This window comes from Miniopterus natalensis, chromosome 11 (genome assembly GCF_054644295.1).
Source record: "Miniopterus natalensis isolate mMinNat1 chromosome 11, mMinNat1.hap1, whole genome shotgun sequence".
NCBI classification, from domain to species: Eukaryota; Metazoa; Chordata; class Mammalia; order Chiroptera; family Miniopteridae; genus Miniopterus; species Miniopterus natalensis.
In genome coordinates this window covers 69,423,983-69,443,190 of record NC_142091.1, presented here as the reverse complement: position 1 = coordinate 69,443,190, position 19,208 = coordinate 69,423,983, and the positions used below count along the sequence as shown (strand labels likewise).

The 19,208-nt window shown below is 39.9% G+C and overlaps 1 protein-coding gene across 5 annotated transcripts in view; it reads right to left on the bottom strand.

Moving 5' to 3' along the window:
* Positions 1-13,980, bottom strand: part of CTNND1 (catenin delta 1) — a 43,709-nt gene extending 29,729 nt beyond the window's left edge. For 4 of the 5 annotated variants that reach the window (XM_016200516.2, XM_016200517.2, XM_016200514.2 and 1 more), the window contains exon 1: positions 13,774-13,980. The gene's annotated coding sequence lies outside the window, so the exon portion shown is untranslated. Of the gene's footprint in view, positions 1-11,879; positions 13,103-13,773 lie in introns of those variants that run through there. The other variant, XM_016200515.2, reaches the window with a different exon arrangement.
* Between the last annotated feature and the right edge of the window lie 5,228 nt (positions 13,981-19,208).

Below are 19,208 nucleotides of genomic sequence, written 5' to 3'. Positions count from 1 at the left end.
AAAAACTTAACCTTAGGGTTTACTAGAAATCACCCAACTGAGCTCACATTCCTTTTTTAAAGAGGCAGCTTCTCACCAACCACCCCCCTTACTTTCTATCTACGGCATTTCCACCATCTCTTTGGCCATCACTTGAAGATCACTTAGAAAAGTTGGAAGTATGTAAATGAATCATATTTACACAAACCTGTTCCTCAAAGCCCCTTGAAAAGAGCAACAAGACACCCCTTCCATCAGGTTTAGAATACAGTCCCTTCTGAGACAAGCAACAAAGAGAAAGGTGTGAGTCTATAAGGAAATCAGAGGAAGTGTGAAGGTTCTATTTCATCTATAGGACAGAGCTGAAGAAAATGTTTCTCCCTATCTAAAAAAAAAAACAATCTGACCTTACAGGGGAAGAAAAGTTGTGAGATGTTAATTATTAATCTCTCCCTATAAGTTATCAAACATAATATTCTCAACAACTTCTGAGGTAATATTGGCCCCTTTTTTATTTATTTATTTATTTTTGGGAGGGAACATCGATGTGAGAAACATCAATTGGTCACCTCCTGTACATGCCCAAATCAGGGATCGAACCCACAACCTAGGTATGTGCCCTGACCAGGAATCAAAACCACAACCTTTTGGTGTATAGGACAATGCTCCAACTGAGTCACCCAGCCAGGGCTTTTTTTTTTTTTTTTTTAATTCGTCCCTTTTTAATCTATGTATCAGAAGCATTCAGTATCCTGCCCAAGTCCATATACCAGTAAGTGCTGAAAAAACATCTGTTCTATTCCAAGTCCATGTTCCTTCTGGACAAAGTGAAAACAGTATGAACTTTCTATGCTTCTTGTGGTTAAAAGTCATTTTAACTCCAATAGAGTTGGGAGAGGAGGAGAGGGAGGTGAGAGAGGAGGTGGTGGAGGCGGCTAGACGTTTGGTCTTATCTTCACTTTAAAGAGCAAGACCATTCTCAGTTCTGGGGAAGAATAACTTGCAATCTACCTCAGATTTCCCATTTTATAAGGAACAAGAACTCAGGAGGGATGGTATAAGGGACAAAAGTAATACTACTATGTACAAATACAAAATTTGTACAAAGTCGTTTAACTTTCCACTGGAAGGCCTGTTCTAGAAATCTGGCTATATGCCATACTCTCTAATCACCCCCACCTCAAGAAAGAAAATCTAATCACAAATATCCCTCTCTCATATTTAATGTGACATCTCACTAAACCAAATGCAGAGATCAGAGTTGGGGTGGAAAACAGAAGGAACTAGAAGCAGGGAAGACTGTGCTAGCCAGCATCAGAACAGAGGGGAGGGATTGTTCTAGCGGTATGTTAGCAATCTGCCTCTAGGGCAGCTGTCCTCCCCAGCAATCAAAGGCCGGTTTGTGCGTAGGTGCTCAGGGGCTAGCCAGCTTGGCAGTTTAAGGACTCCCGTCACCCAATCCACAGTGAGAAAAGATGCCCATGTCACAGCTGGAATAGAGGGCAGGGAAAAGACAAAACAAGGGGAAAAGGGAAGGAGGAGGGGAACAGAAGTACTACAGGTGTTCTTTCAGTCTAGATGGGGAGGGGGAATCCCAGAACACTACCAACCATTCCCTAGTTATGTGCAAGAGAGACTTGCCAGTACCTCTTAATACTGAAATCAAAGAATGGGTAGGTTTCTCCAGCTCTGGATATAGTAGGGTGCCAATTGAAAGGATGAGACCTAAAATGTGGGGCCCCAGCAATACCTTTCAGACCCAACAAAGTATATGCAATACGTACAGTTTAAAAAGTTATATAAATAAACATCTCTCTCTAGAATTCCTTTCTTAATTAAATCCTAAACATCTATAAATAATAGTAGCACACACAAAAAACTCAGTGAGATCCCCAATGCTAAGAGATGGAGGACATTTATATAACTCAAGTGCTAAGATGCAAAAGGCCACAGTCAGAATTCACACTCCCTAACCCCTTAGAGTAGCAAGATGCTCTGAGATCCATTAGACACACAAAGGCTGCTCTCTTCTCAGTAGAGTCCTGCAGCAGAGCTCCTCTCCAGGGACAAAGAGATTTCACAGGAGAACCACAAAGACATCGCCCCTCTCCGTTTCCCCACTCCCAGCTTTCTCACTTCCTGTCACAGTAGCACCAGACCACAGTCTCCCAGAAACAAACAAATACAAAGTGCTGGATTCTGGGCTGCAGGCCAACCGCATTCCAGGGCATCCTGTCTACCAATCACCAGCCAGAGCTCCCACTTTGCCCTGCTCAGTTCCTTATCATGTTCGGGGAAAACAACCCTCCTCCCTGTCCCAAGCCAACACTGCATAGGACAAAGCTCAGGCCTTTAAGAATCATCAGAAGGATATTGTGTGTGGATCTAGGGTTTGGAGGGGGTAAGGGGATTTTTAAGATTCCTACTTGGCAAGTTTCTTCACTTTGGAGGCACTGCACTGGGGATTTTAAAGCTACTGCTGCTATTATACTCAGCTCAGCTACATGAAATACATCCCAAAGAAAGCTTCATCATGTCAATCTGATCTCCAACCTGGATTCAATCAATGGAATATTCCCAGCTGGAGAACTACTTTAGGACACATCCTCTGTCACCTTCTCCATCACCCATTTCCACTGTCTTCAAGGTCTTTCAGACACTTTTCCCTACAAGCATGAAGCTGATTCCTAAGAGGCTCCACAGAGAACAAACAAAGGCAGCCAACTCCACCCTACAAAGAGGCAGGATATAGGCACCAGCAGGTGCTAGGAGCAAAGTTCCCCACTCCCCTAGGGAATGAGAGAAGGACCACTAGGAATTGCAAAGTAGCCCTGGCAACAAAGAGGTCAAGTCAACAACCTCGTCTTTTTTTGCTCACCACTCCCCCACTTTGGGTCAGGGGCTGTAGATTTGGCACCTCATCAGAAAAGAGAGCCTTCCTTCCTAGTAAGGGTCCTCAGCTGCTTCCAAGAATGGGATAAATGATACATTTTTCCATTATCCTGTACAAGCCTGGTGGACCTTAGCCCTAAGCCCCAGAAGCAAAGATGCAGACAGAAGTCAAGCTCTGTTAGCCAGAGATTCTTGAAATCCTAACTAACACCATTTGCCCAAAGGGCTCAATTCCCTTTGCATAGCACAAGGCTCAGCACAGAATTCTCCAAACAGAGGGATATTCCAGGCAACTAACTAGTAATATACTATCATCTTTTCTCCTCCCTTTCTTCTTCCTAGATTCCTTCCCCTTCTTGGCTCTATTAAAAGTACTCTGGGCTAAACCCTGATTTAGACAGTACATGATGCAAAAGGAGCTAAGTCTAAAACAGCATAACTTAGAAGAAATTAGTCCACGTCTGGATCTAACTAGGCAGAAATATACACAATAGTCAGCCATTCTAGGGCTAGATAGAAAAGAGAATATTTAGCAACACTATGTTCATTCATAGCCCAGGCCAAATTAATCAGTCAATTAAGTACTACAGTGGGAAGTGAATACATAAAAGCAAACAAAAATAGTAGAATCTAGCAGGGGAGCTTTCTGGGATACTTAAAAAGAGAGAGAGATGTAAAAGACACACCCCAGAAACACAGAACTGGACACACCTAGATCAATGCTGCTGCTCCAAAAGGATGCTTGACAGGTTCTCTGCCTCAAATTGAGGTGAGACAGAAACAGAGTGCTGACTCAGAAATATAGTCACCCCAGGGTATGAGGGAGGAAGGAGACCAATATAGCCAACTAATTACAATTCAGCATGACTTCTCCAGAGGTTCTGGTTCTAATTGTATCTCTAGCTGTTTGCAGACATATTTGGAAAATCCACCAAAGGAATAATGAATGGGTAAGAAGAAAGTCAATGGAAGGGCCCAAAGACTTAAGCTGAATACTTAATGGTTTGAAAAGCATGAATCTGCTTTGCTAACTTTCCACATACCCTTTTCTCACTAAATCAGGCCCAAAGCTGAAACAGCTAGGGGGAGGGGAGGCAGAGAAAAGAATGTGATTGGGAAAGATTTAGCTACATTCCAACTAGCCAGCATCCCGCATAGAATTAAAAGTGCCTGAGAATCCAATCCCACTACGTGAGAGATGCTGGAACTCCGCTAACACACATCAAACCCCTCCACTACCCACCATCCCCCACCCGCCACACTCTGAAAAGAAGCGTAATTGAGATAGCTTGATGAAGGCACCAGCTGTTTCCACCCCTCTCCCTTCCCCCAACTCCAGAGACCACAGTTCAAACTCACATCAAACACTTAATACAATTGACGGGCCAGTAGGAAGGAGAAGCCTGGACTAAAATAGCAGGAAGAATGCCAACTGGCCCCACTTAGAAGGAATGTTTTCTTGGCTCAATTTAAAAATAAGAAACCTTTGTCATCCACTCCCCTCTGCCCAATTAATTATGTTCTTTTCCACGATCTACCCCTCAGTGTCAAATGGATTTCAGTTTTTTCTTAACAATTCCTTGATATATTTTCAAATGTCAGAAAATACAGGGGCCGTACAAGGTTGAATGTAAAATAATAATATCTGGGAGACTGGAAGGCTTCCTGGACTGCAACAGCCAAACCTAGTACAGGGCTCCCACATAAGGGCAATGAGACAGGAGCCCACACAGCCCTTCTCGGTGTTTCAAGTAAGGAAAAAAGGGAGGGAACATTATGTTTCCACACTTGAACATTAATGGTAACCCGATTTCTCAAGGCATGGGTGGCCAGTTAAAAGTATTAACTTGGTCAGCCCCTCCCCACCCACATTCTAAGTTGACCAGAGTTAGCCAAGGAGGAAGGGAAAGGAAGCCAGAACTTCCTTTACAGACAGGAAGTAACACTGGCTCTTCCTGTGGAGTTTTAAACAAATTGTCCAGTTGAGTTTCAATGTTAACATCCTCTCCTGAATTTATTCCACAATTTCAAAATGGAGAGGGGAAATGGCGGTATCTAAAAGTTTCCCTTCCCCCTAACAGACAAGTCCTCCATACTATGCTAAGTGCTGGCATAACCCCCAAATCAGGTGGTAGCTCCTGTAATTCCAAAACAATACAGGATATCGTGGCAGAAAACTTGAAATTAGCACCTGCTCACCATGTCCACTACCACAAGCTCTTCTCCTCTACTCTGCATGCCAATTAAGTGTCCACACACCTGAGAAATCATATAGCTATGTAGCTTAAATCAAATGTTTAGGTTTTCTGGTCCTCAAACCTGAATGATAAGACTTACCTGGAAAGCTTTTTTTTTAAAAAATACAGTTCCCCAAATCTCTCTCTCCATCCCTCATACCTCAATTTCTGGAGAGAATGCCTGTAAATTCATAGTTTTAAAATGCCCTCAAAATTACTCTGATAGTCAGCTGTTGGGAACCACTGTACTGCCTATCCCTGACAACCCTCTGACTACTACACTCCTCTTGCAGAAAGGGCACTGGTTATAAAATACATTATTTGGGCCTAATTTACTGTTCACCAGACAGCCTGGGTCATTATTAAATGTGAATTAGAGGCTCTTACAAAGCACCGATTTAAATATAAGGACAGATGGAATGGCACAGTCCTAAATCCTATATTCTAGATTCGGAACCTAGAAATAACTGTCTCCCTTTGGAATCCTGAGTTGCTACACTGGAGTATATCCCTATTTACATTGGTCAAAAAGATTATTTTTAAAATGACTTAGTTTAACTTTCCTCCAAGGAACAAAGTGCTGTGCCACTTTTTGAAAGATTGGTTCAATATTCCATCCCAAAAGAAGTCCAAAAGTCCTAAGTCTAGCACTTAAGATCCTAGATAATTCTTGCCCGGTTGACAAGAGAAATAACCAAAACCTCTGGATCCAAGTGTTACCCCCAACACTTATCCAAGCAAGTCATTTTAACTTCTGGTTTGAATAAGATTAAGTGAGTAGTGAAATGTTTTTAGAAAAACCTTAAAGAGAAATATTTCCCACAAGGTAGCATGTGAAACTAAAGATTTAGGAAAGAAGACTGGACTGGAATAAGAAGATACTTTCAAGACAACTAAAAATGTCTATAAATGCTGACATAACACATATCAAGCAGTTATTTTAAAGCAACTTCAAAATTTGGGGGAAATCTATGATTGCCTAGAATATTTCCTATGCAAGATGACAGTTACCTGACCAAAGAAAAAGGAAACGGAAGGGGAAAAAAGAAAGTTTCATGATTGAGGTCACCTCCTAAGAATGATATTAAGTAACATGATGACAACTAGATAGGTATAATTAAAGAGAAGAACAGAGGGTAAACAAGGTCAAGTTCCAGGGCTAAACTCCAAACGAGAGAGAGAGAGGGAGACAGAGACTCCTTCACCTCCTTCACTGAGGGACAGACTAGCTAAACCAGAAATCTAGAGAGGGAAAGTGAGAATGGATGATTCAAGACACAAGTACTCTGGTCATCAGAAATCCTTTTACTTTCCCATATGCAGTTACCACAGAACACCACTAGTTGGTGCTTCTTCTTCAAGCCCACCAAAGTTGACCAGGCCAAGTAGTTCAGTAAAAGCTTTCATAACCCTTACTGCTTAAACATACATACGGAAAGGGAAAAAAGACATACAGTTAGTTATCAGGAATGATCATCTCTCCCAATGTGCAAGACAGAAATATGGATATGGTGACCTATAAAGTGGTCCCTGAAAGTTATTAAATCCCAATGATTAGGGCTTTGGGAAACCAGGAGTTTTTTGGTCAAATAAGCAAAGGAAAAGCAACAGGTAGGTAAACCAAACCAACAAATGTATTCAAAAGGGAACTGTACCAGATCTAGTTTGTTACTTCTCCTGTTCAAAGAAAATTGACTATGAAGATAAGAAGGCGGAGAAACAGATTTCTCTAGGGAAGAAAATTTTGATCTCACTTCCCAAATACATATAAGCATATTATTCTCCAAGACAAGGGTCATCAACCTATGCAAAATCTGCTACTCTGCAAATTATTTGCTGACTATACTCACATGAACTTCTGCATTGGGATGAAGATGGCAGCTAGGTCAGATGTTGCCTCAACTCCTTACAAATACACAAAAGTTAACAGCTATTGTCTAAGAGGTCTGAAGTGAGAAGACAACTTTCTTTGTACTGTATAGTGCATGATGAAGTCCTATATCACTCTCCCCTTCTCCCCAACACACATCCATTGGACCTCTCTAAATAGGTCTACTTCTCCCCACATCTCTCTTGTTCACTGGTAAAAACCAGCCTCAGGGCTGTTGAACTTTCTACTCATATCTACATGGCTCCACCCTAATTTCACTTAGGTCTCTCTCACACATACCTCTAAGTGAGGCCTTCTCTGACCACTCTATTAAAAAGCCTCACCCTCCTCCTTGCACTTATTCACCACCCTACATATTCTGCTTCATTTTTCTCAATAGCATACTATGTACTTGTTGCTTTTTTAATCTCTTTCAATTAGAATGTAAGCTCTGTGAAGTCTATTTGGTGCATATACTGTTTATTCCACTGCATGGCATACAGCAAACTCTCAAATTTCTTTTGAATGAATGAAGATGTTTTACTTTTTCAATGAAAACAGTTATATTTTAGAAAAATACAGCAACTTTGCTTCATTTTCGTTGCTATAACCTTTTTTTCTAACTGTTATCTTAGGTCCATCAATTGGGGTCTCCTGTAGCCTCACCTGCAGATTTGACTGACCTTCAAGAGAGAAGACATTCAAATAGCCAACTCTGCCCTGATTTAACAAAGTAGTCAATGGAGAGCAGAACAGCAGAGGGGTTACAGAGCTCCCATTCCAACAAAGAAACAGTGGAAAGAAATCAGATTGGCACCAACTTCTCCTTTAAAATAGACTAGTCTATTTTAAAAGTGTGCTGAATATACACCAGCTACTTTATTTCAATGAGATTTATTTCACTTGCAATGAACTGTAGGTGCTTTGATAAAGGTATTGAAAAGTTGACCTAGTTTCTATAACAATGTCCTATGTCCACAACCTTCAGAATATATTCTGGTTTCTTAAAATACGAGCTCCCTAAAACAAAAATCTTTTCACTCCACTAAGAGAACTCTCAATGTGCTACTGTATTCCAATATAGAACAACATGGGAAGCACACACAAAACTGATATTTACTCTGGGAAAAGCAAATTTCATTTGCTCTACCGTCAAATGAACCAAAATGAGTAATTCATTAGCAAATGTGAATGAGATTGAAAATCAAAAAGATAAAAACTAATCAGAATAAAAGAGATCAATATTCTTGGATCACAACAATTAATCCTAATCTAGATCTAACTGAAATAAACCAGAAGCAGTATTCTAATATTTGTACCTTTAGCACATGAGTACGATTTATTCTATAATAAGAATCAGAAACTTTTTCCATATTAAGTGTTAGTGAAGCAAAGCAACAGCCATAAAGATCAACAACCTAAGGGGAGAAAAAAATAGGGCAGGCAAAGGGAGACACCAGAGGACAGGAAAGCAAACAAAAAGGAGAAAATGTAGGGAAGTCAGTAGAGGAAAAAGTGAGTTAAAAAAATGTAGAGAGTTGGGTAAGGGAGTTATGACAGGAAGTCTTAACTATGGAGTGCCAAGAGAAATTAGTTTAAGTACTATTTGGAACACTAATTTTATGGGTTTAGTATGAAGGAAAGGAAAAAAAGGAAGGAAAACTGTAGACCGGAAGAAACCTAGAAGTTTCCAAGCAAGGCTGCGTCTAACACATATATATTTCCCACAGGCCACAATTTGGCTTTTCCATATAGAAGAGCAGACCCCTTTCTTAGCACACTTCTCACAGGAAGCACTGATGAACTCAAAATTTCTACATGTCTCAGTTTTGCAAATGTCCATAAATAAGGACTGAAATACAGAATGTTTCCTGAACATAAAAGAGGGAGATTTATTTCAAGAAAAGGGATAGTAAAAGCCTGCCTTCATTTCGATATAATTGTTTCCTGTACAACCACTCATAATGGAATGTTATCCTTCAAAATCCTGGTTGAACAAGTGAGACTTCAAGGTAAAGGATCTGGTTCAAAGTCAAGAGTAATAAACCCAAACTAAGCTTTTTCAATCCATTCTCTGCCAAAATTAAAGTTTACCCTGGGATGCTGGAGTTCTGTCTCTTAGAGATACAAAAAGATGATAGAAACTTGCATTGCTGTTTTTTTCCTAATGCATCCAAGGCTCTGAAGAAGTTACTGCAAGATATTCAAGCTTTGCCACCTGTTTTTCTTTCCCCACTCACACCTCACTTTATTAAGTTAGCCATCCATCCCCACAGCTCCCTTATTTTGGACAACCACACCCACACAACTCCCCAACTTGCCTATTACTAAAAATACTTTTTTCCCATTAAAAAAAGTTAGCTTATCCATCCAGGAAGCCCATTTATTCTGTAATATAAGCATCCATATCTACCACAGAGTCTCAGGTTTTAAGAGACCTTAAAGGGCATTGATTCCAATAGAAAAATGACTTTTGAAGTCATTTAAAGCATCCATTCTAATAGCAAGCACAAGTTATCCTTATAATGTCCCCACTACATGCCTGATCTAAACTGCCTACACCACTCGAGTCAGACTTAAGAACTCAATGGAGAAGAAGTGGCCCTAAAAATGGGGAACACTGTCCCTGAACAGGAATAGTAAATGTGGTCTATGTTCTCAATGCTTCATAGTCAATAATCAACAACATGCAATTCCAAGTAGAATTAGGAAGAAAAATTACTTCCAAAAATACATTACACAATATAACTAAATACAAATCAACCCATGCCCTTATTTCCCAGTTAGTTAGTTCTAACCAAAATAGTTGTTTTCCCTCCTTACAATCTCCCTGCCAGGCTGTCTCAATGCTATTAGAAACCTTGAAGGCAGCTGCATTTAGCCAGAACAACCCCTATTTCAGTTTCTCATGGCATTTAACCCCTTTGAAGAGGGAAGAGAACATGAAATAACCCACAGATTACCTATGATTCATTCCTTTAGGCACGTTTCTTATTACTATTAAATTATCCATGAAAATTTGGGTTCTTAAACTCATAAACTTCCCAATATACTTTGTGAAAAAAATTTCCTGACGTTTCACGGCAGAAGCAGTGACCAAAACTACAGTGATGTCCAAACACATTTTCATTGAAACACTAACGTTCAAACTATCATCCCAAGCTTTTTATGTTTTTATTAACAAGTATAAAAACCACTCACTGGTGGTTGAAAACAATACTTCCCTGGTACCACCCTAATATGTTCAAAGTAACCAGTTCCTCTCCCCTAGAAATATCTACATTAAGGTATCAGTGGCTAAAGTTAATAGCTGTCTACATTGTGAAATGAACTGATGAGAGCCCTTACTTTTTTATACTATTCGTTGGGCTGCTTGCCCAGACAGGAAACAGAATTAAAGAAAATTTTAAATCTTCAATATTTCCAGAAATGTTACTTAAAAACGGAATGTGGAAGATGCGTCAAAGGTTGAAACTACAGACTCCAGTAAAAGTTTCAAAATTACATTGCAATTTTATTAATCCGGGTGGTACGGCTTCCTATCTCAACTTCCTTTCAGCCTTCCCCACAAAGATCCCTCACTCATTTCATCACGTGCCTTATTTAACCAAGGCTTACTGAGCACCTCGGCATATACCAGACACTAAGATAGTTGTGAAGAGAATACAGAGATAAGATAGTACCTACACTCAAGCAGCTCACAGTCTAGAGGGAAAGACAAAAACAAATAGATAATTTTAATACAATATGATAAACATTTGAACTACCTGCTATAAGGCTCTGCCATGCAAATTAGCAGTATCATTCCAAACCACCTGCCTAAAAATTCTCTGGAAGAAATTTCACTGATAATCAAATGAAGTTTGAATCATTTTCAGTAAGTTTAAAAAATTAGGACAGCAATGGTGTGCATATGGAAAGATCCCTGCTCTAAAGATTGAAATAATATCCATTCTAGCATACCCAGCTCCCCATGGCTTTATGGAAAATGGATTTTTTTCTTAGGTTATTCCAAAAGGGACGGGGCTGGAAATCTAAATGAGGACTGACCCTCTGCAAAATGAAACAGCCTTGCCTCTAGCAAGGGCTTATTTTAGTCTGGCTCTTTTTTCTATTCTCTCTGGAGGATGGCAGTGCACTAGTGGTTAAGTCTGTGGACTTGGTAGATAGTCAGAACAGGGTATAATCCTGGCCTTGGCCACTCACAGGCAGTGAGATTTTCAGCAAACCTCAGCTTCTCTGAGACTCAAATTCCTTAAAAAACAAAAACAAAATCAGTTGTTGTGGGAAATTAAGTAAATAGTTTATGCAAAATGCTTAGCACAATGAGAAAAAAACAAGGGAGGGAGAGAGGCTGGCAGTTAGTAACGTACCAAAATAGAAGCAATAAATTATACAGAGCTAATCATTTCGTTATTCCAATTGAATAGTGATCTATACTTAATTTATTTGCACCCATTCCTAGACAGCAACTACCTCATAAACCTAAGGGTGAACTGCAATTACTGGGAGCTTTTTTTTTTTTTTTAAGATTTCCAATAGTCCCAATTTTTATACTAGCTGAAAGAACATGTTCTAGCCCCTCTGACTCTCCATAATTGGGACCCTATGAAAGGCACTACAACTCTAACCACCCACAAGATACCCCCACCTGGAACACAGACCATACCTAAATCGTATAACAAAGAAACCAACAGTATATAGGAGTCAAACAAGGAAAGAAAAATCTGCACATTTCATACTTATTTGTCATTTTTAATCCCAAAACCAAAATGAGGAGCAAAACAAAATTTTAAAGATTACTTGTTCACACCCCTTATTGTATTTCCTGAAAGAACTAGTGGAGGTGAAGTAAAAGACAATCTTCCATTTTATCATCCAAAAGGCTCTATAGTACATACCAGTCAAAACAATGCCTCAGTTCATGGAAATAGTCCTGGACGACAATTAACTAGGATGCTCACTGCAGCTACACAAAGCCCAGTACTTAAAGCTGGACCCAAATCACCACCATTCAGTCATCCAGAACCTATTTTCAAACTGCCTTTGTACTCCTTCTTCAGATTCCCTCATCCCTCCCCCTAAAGGTTGAGTGAGAAACTGACACTCTGGCAGCAATATGACCAACCCTTCAAAGATTCACCAAGAAACCTCCCTAGGCTGGAGTCGAGACAGAACATTTGAAAGAAAAAATAGAAAATATTAAATAAGAACTACAGCCCAACAGACTGTACACATTGTCTTTTTTCTTCCTTTTTAACTGCATTTGCTAAAATTATGAGATCTAGACATTAAAAATCTTACTGTAGCCCTTGCACAGATTATATTAAAAGAAGGAACAAAGTTGTTTCCTATGAAGCCACAACCTCATAAGAATGAAAGCATCTTGCAAGAAACACTCTTAGTTCTAGAAAAGAAATACAAGGAAGTATTCTAGTCTAAAAAGAATTCAGGTGGGGGAGCACAAAAATCAGAGATTATAGACACATATCAGTTTAAAGCTAATGAGCAGCTTACATATTAAGGCCCATGTTGTTACAATTAGGGCAGCAACTAATCCGGCTATAATTTTCAGACTGATTCACATTTTCAAAGGGAAAAGGAAGAGAACACTCAGTTTTAAGCTACTGATGAGTTGGCTATATAATTATTTAGAATCAGTATTTTTGCAAGAATATATGTGCAAAAACAAAACAAATCTTAAGGTTAAATAAAGCACAGTCAGGGCCTTCAGCTCTTACAGATTTCTGATTTCACAGCAAACAAAAAACTCACCTCCAAAAAAGGACTTTCAGTTTGATTTAAAACAAAAATTCCCTTTGTGCTTTCTCAAATGCATTCTAAACACTAAATTTTGTATAGTATAAGTGTTTTCTCTGAGCCTAAACTTATTTAATCCGTGGTCCTTTAAGAGAGCACAAAGCTAAAAATATTTTCAGGTGTGTTGCCACTTTACTCAGGTGAACTAAAAAAGCATTAGAATTTCCTATCCCTTTCAGCACATAAACCAAATGTTATCGTTATTTTCAAACTGAGCACAGAACACCTCCACAAATCTCCATCAAAGGTAGTTTTAGAAGAAAAGGGGATTACAATTCAGTTAACATGGACCCAATCTGTTTTCTTTTATAAGGCGAAGCAGGGAGGCAACGTCTAGCAGGAGAACGAGGCTCCCACCCACCACACCTGGAAAGTAAAAGAGGGATCCACCCAGGAATAGCAGGGCTGAAACCGATCTGGGCCGTTCAAACTCTCTGGGGAGAAAAACCACCACCGTTTAAGCTGCAAAGCTCCCTGCAACTTTCCACTTCCACAAATCTAATGATAAAAGGGGGAAAAAGTTTTGAAACATATGAAGAACCATATGTCTAACCAGCTTCCAACCCGGACAAATTCCTTTCCCAACCCGCACACAAAATGCCAAAAAACAAAAAAGAAACCAACCTTTGCTTTGGGCTCTGAAAACACAAGTTTGTTAGCTTAATCCAGAAAAATATATAAAAGAACATACCAAAATGTAAATTTATGGAATTGCTCTCACCCCTCTGAATCTATTTATCTCCATTAGAGAAATCTAGAAGTTTGTTTCTGGGTCTTGCTATTTTACCTTTTTAAAATATAATAAAATTCCCCAAAGTAAACAGAAAGAAAAATTAATAACTGCTTAAAAGTCACCCGTCAGCATAGCAGACTCTCTCGTTTTTTAAATTCCCTCTGGTTACCGAGAGACAAAAATTCGACTTGGGTTATCCTCCTTTGCCCGTCTAAATACACATTTTTTAAAAAGGCACACACCTCAAATGTGGACTTCTATAAACCAGTCCTTTACGAAAGAAACCCAAGGCTTCGTCAATGTGTTGAGAAAGGCAAATCCAGCAAGGTAGTTGATTTTTCGCCACCTCTTCCTCCTTTCAGGATCTTTCCTGGTCTTCTTTCTCTCTCTCTCTCTCCCTTTTTTTTCTCTCAGATCCAACACCTAAAATGGAAGTTGCACCCAGCCAAAGGCTAGGGAGCCTGGGTGGTGACAAACTGATCTGGCAGCCCTACCCCCTCGCTTTCCTAAGTGATGTCAGCCTCTGAGAGCTTCCAATAGGAGCCAGGCATAAATCAGGGAGCAGATTTTATCCAATAGGAAACTTTATTATAGGAAATTAAAAAAAAAAAAGGGAAAGAGGAGGAGAGAAATGGGGGAAGTTTTATATATATATTTATATTTAAAGTGGAGACCGTACAATCTCTCAGGAATTGCCGCACAGCCCAGGGGCCGAGGGAACAGGGCTCTTTAGAATGGCATGCCTGAGGTCGGCTCTCTCTGATGGTGGGGCTCTTCCTCCTTCTCCCTTCCTTTCCAGGTGGGGAGAGAAAAGAACTGATTTTACTTGCCTGTTATTTGATTTGTTGCTTTCTACCCCAAAGCATTTTCCCAAAGGAAGACAAGAGAGAAATCCTAAAAATAGGACTATCATGTGTTGATTGGGATGATAGAGGATATCTGATATAAACTGTTTCATTGTTTTGGTTTAACTACACTAGAGCTAATTAGAAAAAATAAATGCCTGGACTTAACAGTTCTTAGCGTCTATACTCTCAACCACAAGGAAGCTGAATCCACTGGGCTATTGAGGAAAAAAACTGTCTTCCCATTTGTCCTCAGATTAAAATAATGTGGGTTTGAGGGGCAGAATGAATGGAATACAATAAACAAGCAATATGTTTACAGGAGGTAACAGCATGTGTAAGGAACAATCTGTCTCACATCAAGAAAATTAGCTTCCTTTATGAACTTCATACTTAAGCTGATACAGTTCAGACGTTCTCTTTTTACACTTGTTCTTTAAAAAAAGGATTATGCAGGTATTCTTTTTCTGAGGTAAGAGTTATTTTAATATGTTCATAAGTCAGGCCGTTAAGGACAGAGATAGGTTTTGTTTTGTTGTTTTTCACATGCTTGACAAAGACTAGTATTTCATGCTCATTCAGTAGTTACTAAACAAAGATGATAATGATGAACTGAATTTTTCCTTTTTCTATCTTATTGAAAAATCTAAGATCTATCCTGTAAACCGCTGCCAAATGAATCTTCATAGAGTTTTCATAATCTAGAATAGTGGTTAAGAGCCCAGTTTCTGCAGTAAGACTGACTGGCTTCAAACCTTCTAAATACATTTATTCAGTTAAATGTATTACTTATTATGTGACCTTGGACAAATTATATAATCTTTAAGTGCTTCAGTTTCCTTAACTATAAAAGAGAGATCATAACTACCTCTCCCTCATAGGACTATTGTGAGAATTAAAATACACATAAAGTTCTTAAGGCAATGTATGGCATAGTATAAACTCACTAAGAATGAGTTGTTATCATTATCTACCCTGCCCAGAAACCTTCACTCGCTCACCATTGCCCAGTAATAGTAACCAATGATGGAGCATCTATCATGTGAGAGTCACTTTGCACTCATTATCTATAACTTCTAAAACTTCCACTGTAAAGATAGTATTACCATCATTTTACAGATGAGGAAATCAAGACTCAGCAAGGTTAAGAAACTTCGCTGAGTTCATCTGGCTAAGAAGTAAACCCCTCATCAATATGACTCCAAAGCCCATGCTCTTTCCATCACCTTACACTGTGATCAAGAAAAAGGCCAAGTTCCTCATCTGCTCTCAAGGTGCCACATTTATTCATTCAAAAACATTAAAGTAACGCTTTTTAACCATAACCTGACCTTTCCTTATTATCTGAACTGGAATTCCAATTCCACTCCTCCTCAGCATAAATGTGCCCTTCTAACCAGGCTGATCTAGCCATTATTCACTCCCGCAAGTCTGGTCTATAGTCTCACAGACCTTCATATTTGGTCTAATGTATCCAAAAAGGACTCCCTCAGAAGTGCTGGAAGACCAAACATGCATCACAGCACTTGTTTGGTGGGCTTTAAACAAACTAGAATGGGAAAGGAATACATTTAACAGAGAAATGAACAGACAGACTTTAACTCTCATTACCTAAGAATCATCTCCTATTACCTTATCACATCTTCTGTCTCTACTTCCCATCTATTCCTGCTCCTCCATAGCAAGTTCAAAAGCTAAAGATGACTGCCAAAGGAAAACAATCAGCACAGAAATGTTTGTTGATTTCACTGGTTCCTAGATCAGAGCCATATTCTAAATATTGTATGATTTTCTAGAGATGGATTGGTCTTGTTTCCCTCGCACTGCCACTAACAAGTTGCAAGTGTACTGCCTTCCTTTTTCGTGTGTGTGTGTGTTTCCCTGTCTCCTCCAACAGAGGATAAGTTCCAAAGTTCCACGAAGGCATGAACAGTGTCTTTCTAGTTCTGGTATATCCCAAGAGCTCAGCCTTGTATCAACAGATGGATGAGTGAATAAAGTCTCTTGGCTGACTAGTTATGTAATCCTGGACAAGTCACTTAACATTAATGAATTTGTAGATTACATTCAAAATGAAATTATATACAAATAAAAAAAGGTAACTTGGTGGTGAAAAAGTTGTTAAATTTTAAATTTATCTGGAACATCCACCTTCAAATAAAGCATCTACGGAAAAACTGTTTACACTCCATAGAAAATAAAAAGACTAGTTCTACTTGGGTTATTTTAAGCACCTACTGTGAGCCAGTAAATGACAAAAATAATGAGACGGACACGTTTCCTGCTCTCAAAAAGCTTACATTCTAGTGGGAGGAGGGAGAAGATTAATAAATATCAAATGGAGGACTATGCAGAGATTTAAAACAGACTGATGAGAATGACTTGTGGTCCATTTCAGACTGGATGTCAGGAACAAACTCCCTGGAGAGGTGACGTTTAAAGGTTGAAATCTGCCCAGCCAGGCATGGCTCAGAGGTTGAGCATCAACCTAGGATCCAGGAGATCGAGGTTCGATTCCAGGTCAGGGCACATACCCAGGTTGCGGGCTTGATCCCCATTCGGGGGTGTTCAGAAGGCAGCCAATCAATGATGACTCATCACTGATGTTTCTATCTCTTCCTCTCCCTTCCTCTCTCTGAAATCAATAGATATATGTAAAAAATAAGTAAATAAAAAATAAATAAATAATAAATAAAAGTTGAAATCTGAATGGTAAGAAGCAGCCAACCATGAGAAGATATGAGCAATGATAACTACTAATACCAAAGCTCTTAAGTGTGGGGTTGAAACACATGGGATCCAGCAGAGCTGTTGCAAATGAGGAGGGAGGGATAGGCAGGAATCAGAACGTGAAGGGTTCTATGGTAGGGGAAAGCCTGTGAGGGTTTTAAACAGCAGAACAATGTGATCTAAGCCACATTTTGAAAAGGTCAGGCTACCTATGTGACAAAGGGATTAAAGAGGAACAAAACTGAAAGTAAGAAAATTAGTTTGAAGGTCAAGTGATGGTGATAAGCAGTTCACTACAGTGGTAGCAGTAAAAATGGAGAGAAGTCAATGGATTGGCGATATGTTTAGAGATAGTGTTGTTTTTTGTTTGTGGGGTTTTTTTTCCTTCCTTCCTTCCTCTTCTTTTTGTATGCATGGAATATTACATTTAGTGGTCGGTTTTAACAACTCTCAAAGTTTAACTTTCCCACCCATAACTGTCAACACTTACTTACACATGAAGAAAAAGAAGATAACATTAAATGGTGAATGATAAGGAAAGAACTGGGAAATAAAATTGTATTTAAAAAAAAATATTAAAATTCTTATATGAGGCAGAATGCTGTGCTGTGATGACTCTACTTCTAAAATAGACTAAAACTGTAAATGCCAAGCAGAAATAAAAAATAAAAAAAATCAATTCCAAAAAAACACTGGCTATCTATACAGAGGAAAACAAAATATTTTTACCCCTTTCTATCCTCTGGTAGCTACATATTACCATTGAAAGTTTGTCATTTTTGAAGCCCTAAGTAGGGTGGCCATTTTACATTTCCTTTAGAAATTCTACTAATACAAGATTTAACTAAAATGGTACTGGATTTTTTAAAAAGAAGGGAGTCCTCTACTAATCCTGATAACAATATATTCATGAGGGCATAGAATATTTATATTTTTGTTACAGAACTCCACACAATCACCTATAACTACGCTGGTACTCCACTGCATAATCGCATCCTGATTCCACAGTAACAGATGCCATCAACAAGTATTGTTCTGCCTTATGTTCGTTCTTTTTTTTTTAACTTGCTTTTTTATGCATCTGCGCGCTGCAGATAATATCTAAAATCTGTCCTTCTGTTAAGTTTTATGTCCTTTCACGAACTGCTTCCTCTTCAAAATATGACAACTGCAACCGAAAATGTCTCCTGTTCTCCTTTCTTTTCTATCTTAAGAGCTGAAGCCTCAAACGAGGGAAAATATGACCCGACTTGCAGATGCTCAATATCCCACCCATGGTTCAGCTAACTACCTCAAATCCTTTTCTGAGAAAGTATTAAATGCTAATAAAGACATACTTGAGCACACTGTACTACTCACCCCTCCGCGCCTGGTCCCTGTGCAGGGTCCCCTCCTCTTCGGCGCCTTCCTTCTCCGCCTCGCGTTGGCCTCAGCGGGGGCTTCTCCGTTGCAGCCCTTCGCGCTTTGTCACCAATGGCTCTGGATTCGGCCACTTTCACGCAGCGCTGGCCACCCAGGGGCGTCTAACCGAAGCCAGGAACCGGGGCCTAACACACAGGGGAAAGACCCGCCGTCCAGACTGATAAACTGGTTGGCATTCTTGCTAGATGCTTCTAATGCAGAGATCATTTAATTTTTCAAATCCTCCCTGAAAAAGCTGCTTCAGTCGGGAAGTGCCCTACGCGAACCATCTCTGGAAGGACACCGCCGGCCACTCCGGACGGGAAGCTGCGACCCCCTCCAGGTACCAGTTCGCCAAGATGTGGGGCTGGAGCGGGATCTGGGAAAACCCTGAATTCAGAAACCAACCCAGTGACCTTGCTCCCGAACACCCCTGGCCTTACGAGATAGCTGCATGAGAGACGAGGGGACGAGGTGCGAGGAGAGCCACCCCCGGGCCCTTTCCGCCATTAAGCATGGCGCGCTCTTGGCAGGGCTGCCGCCATTTGCAGCCTCTTGAAAGAGAAGCGGGAGGTGTCCTTCCAGCGCCTTGGAACCTGCCCAGTTGAAGAGTCCTGACCCTGTTTTCGGAGGGTTTTCACCCAGCGCTGAGGGAGAAGCCGGCTGCCGTCAGAATTCCTCCCCCCACTTCTCGTGGGCGG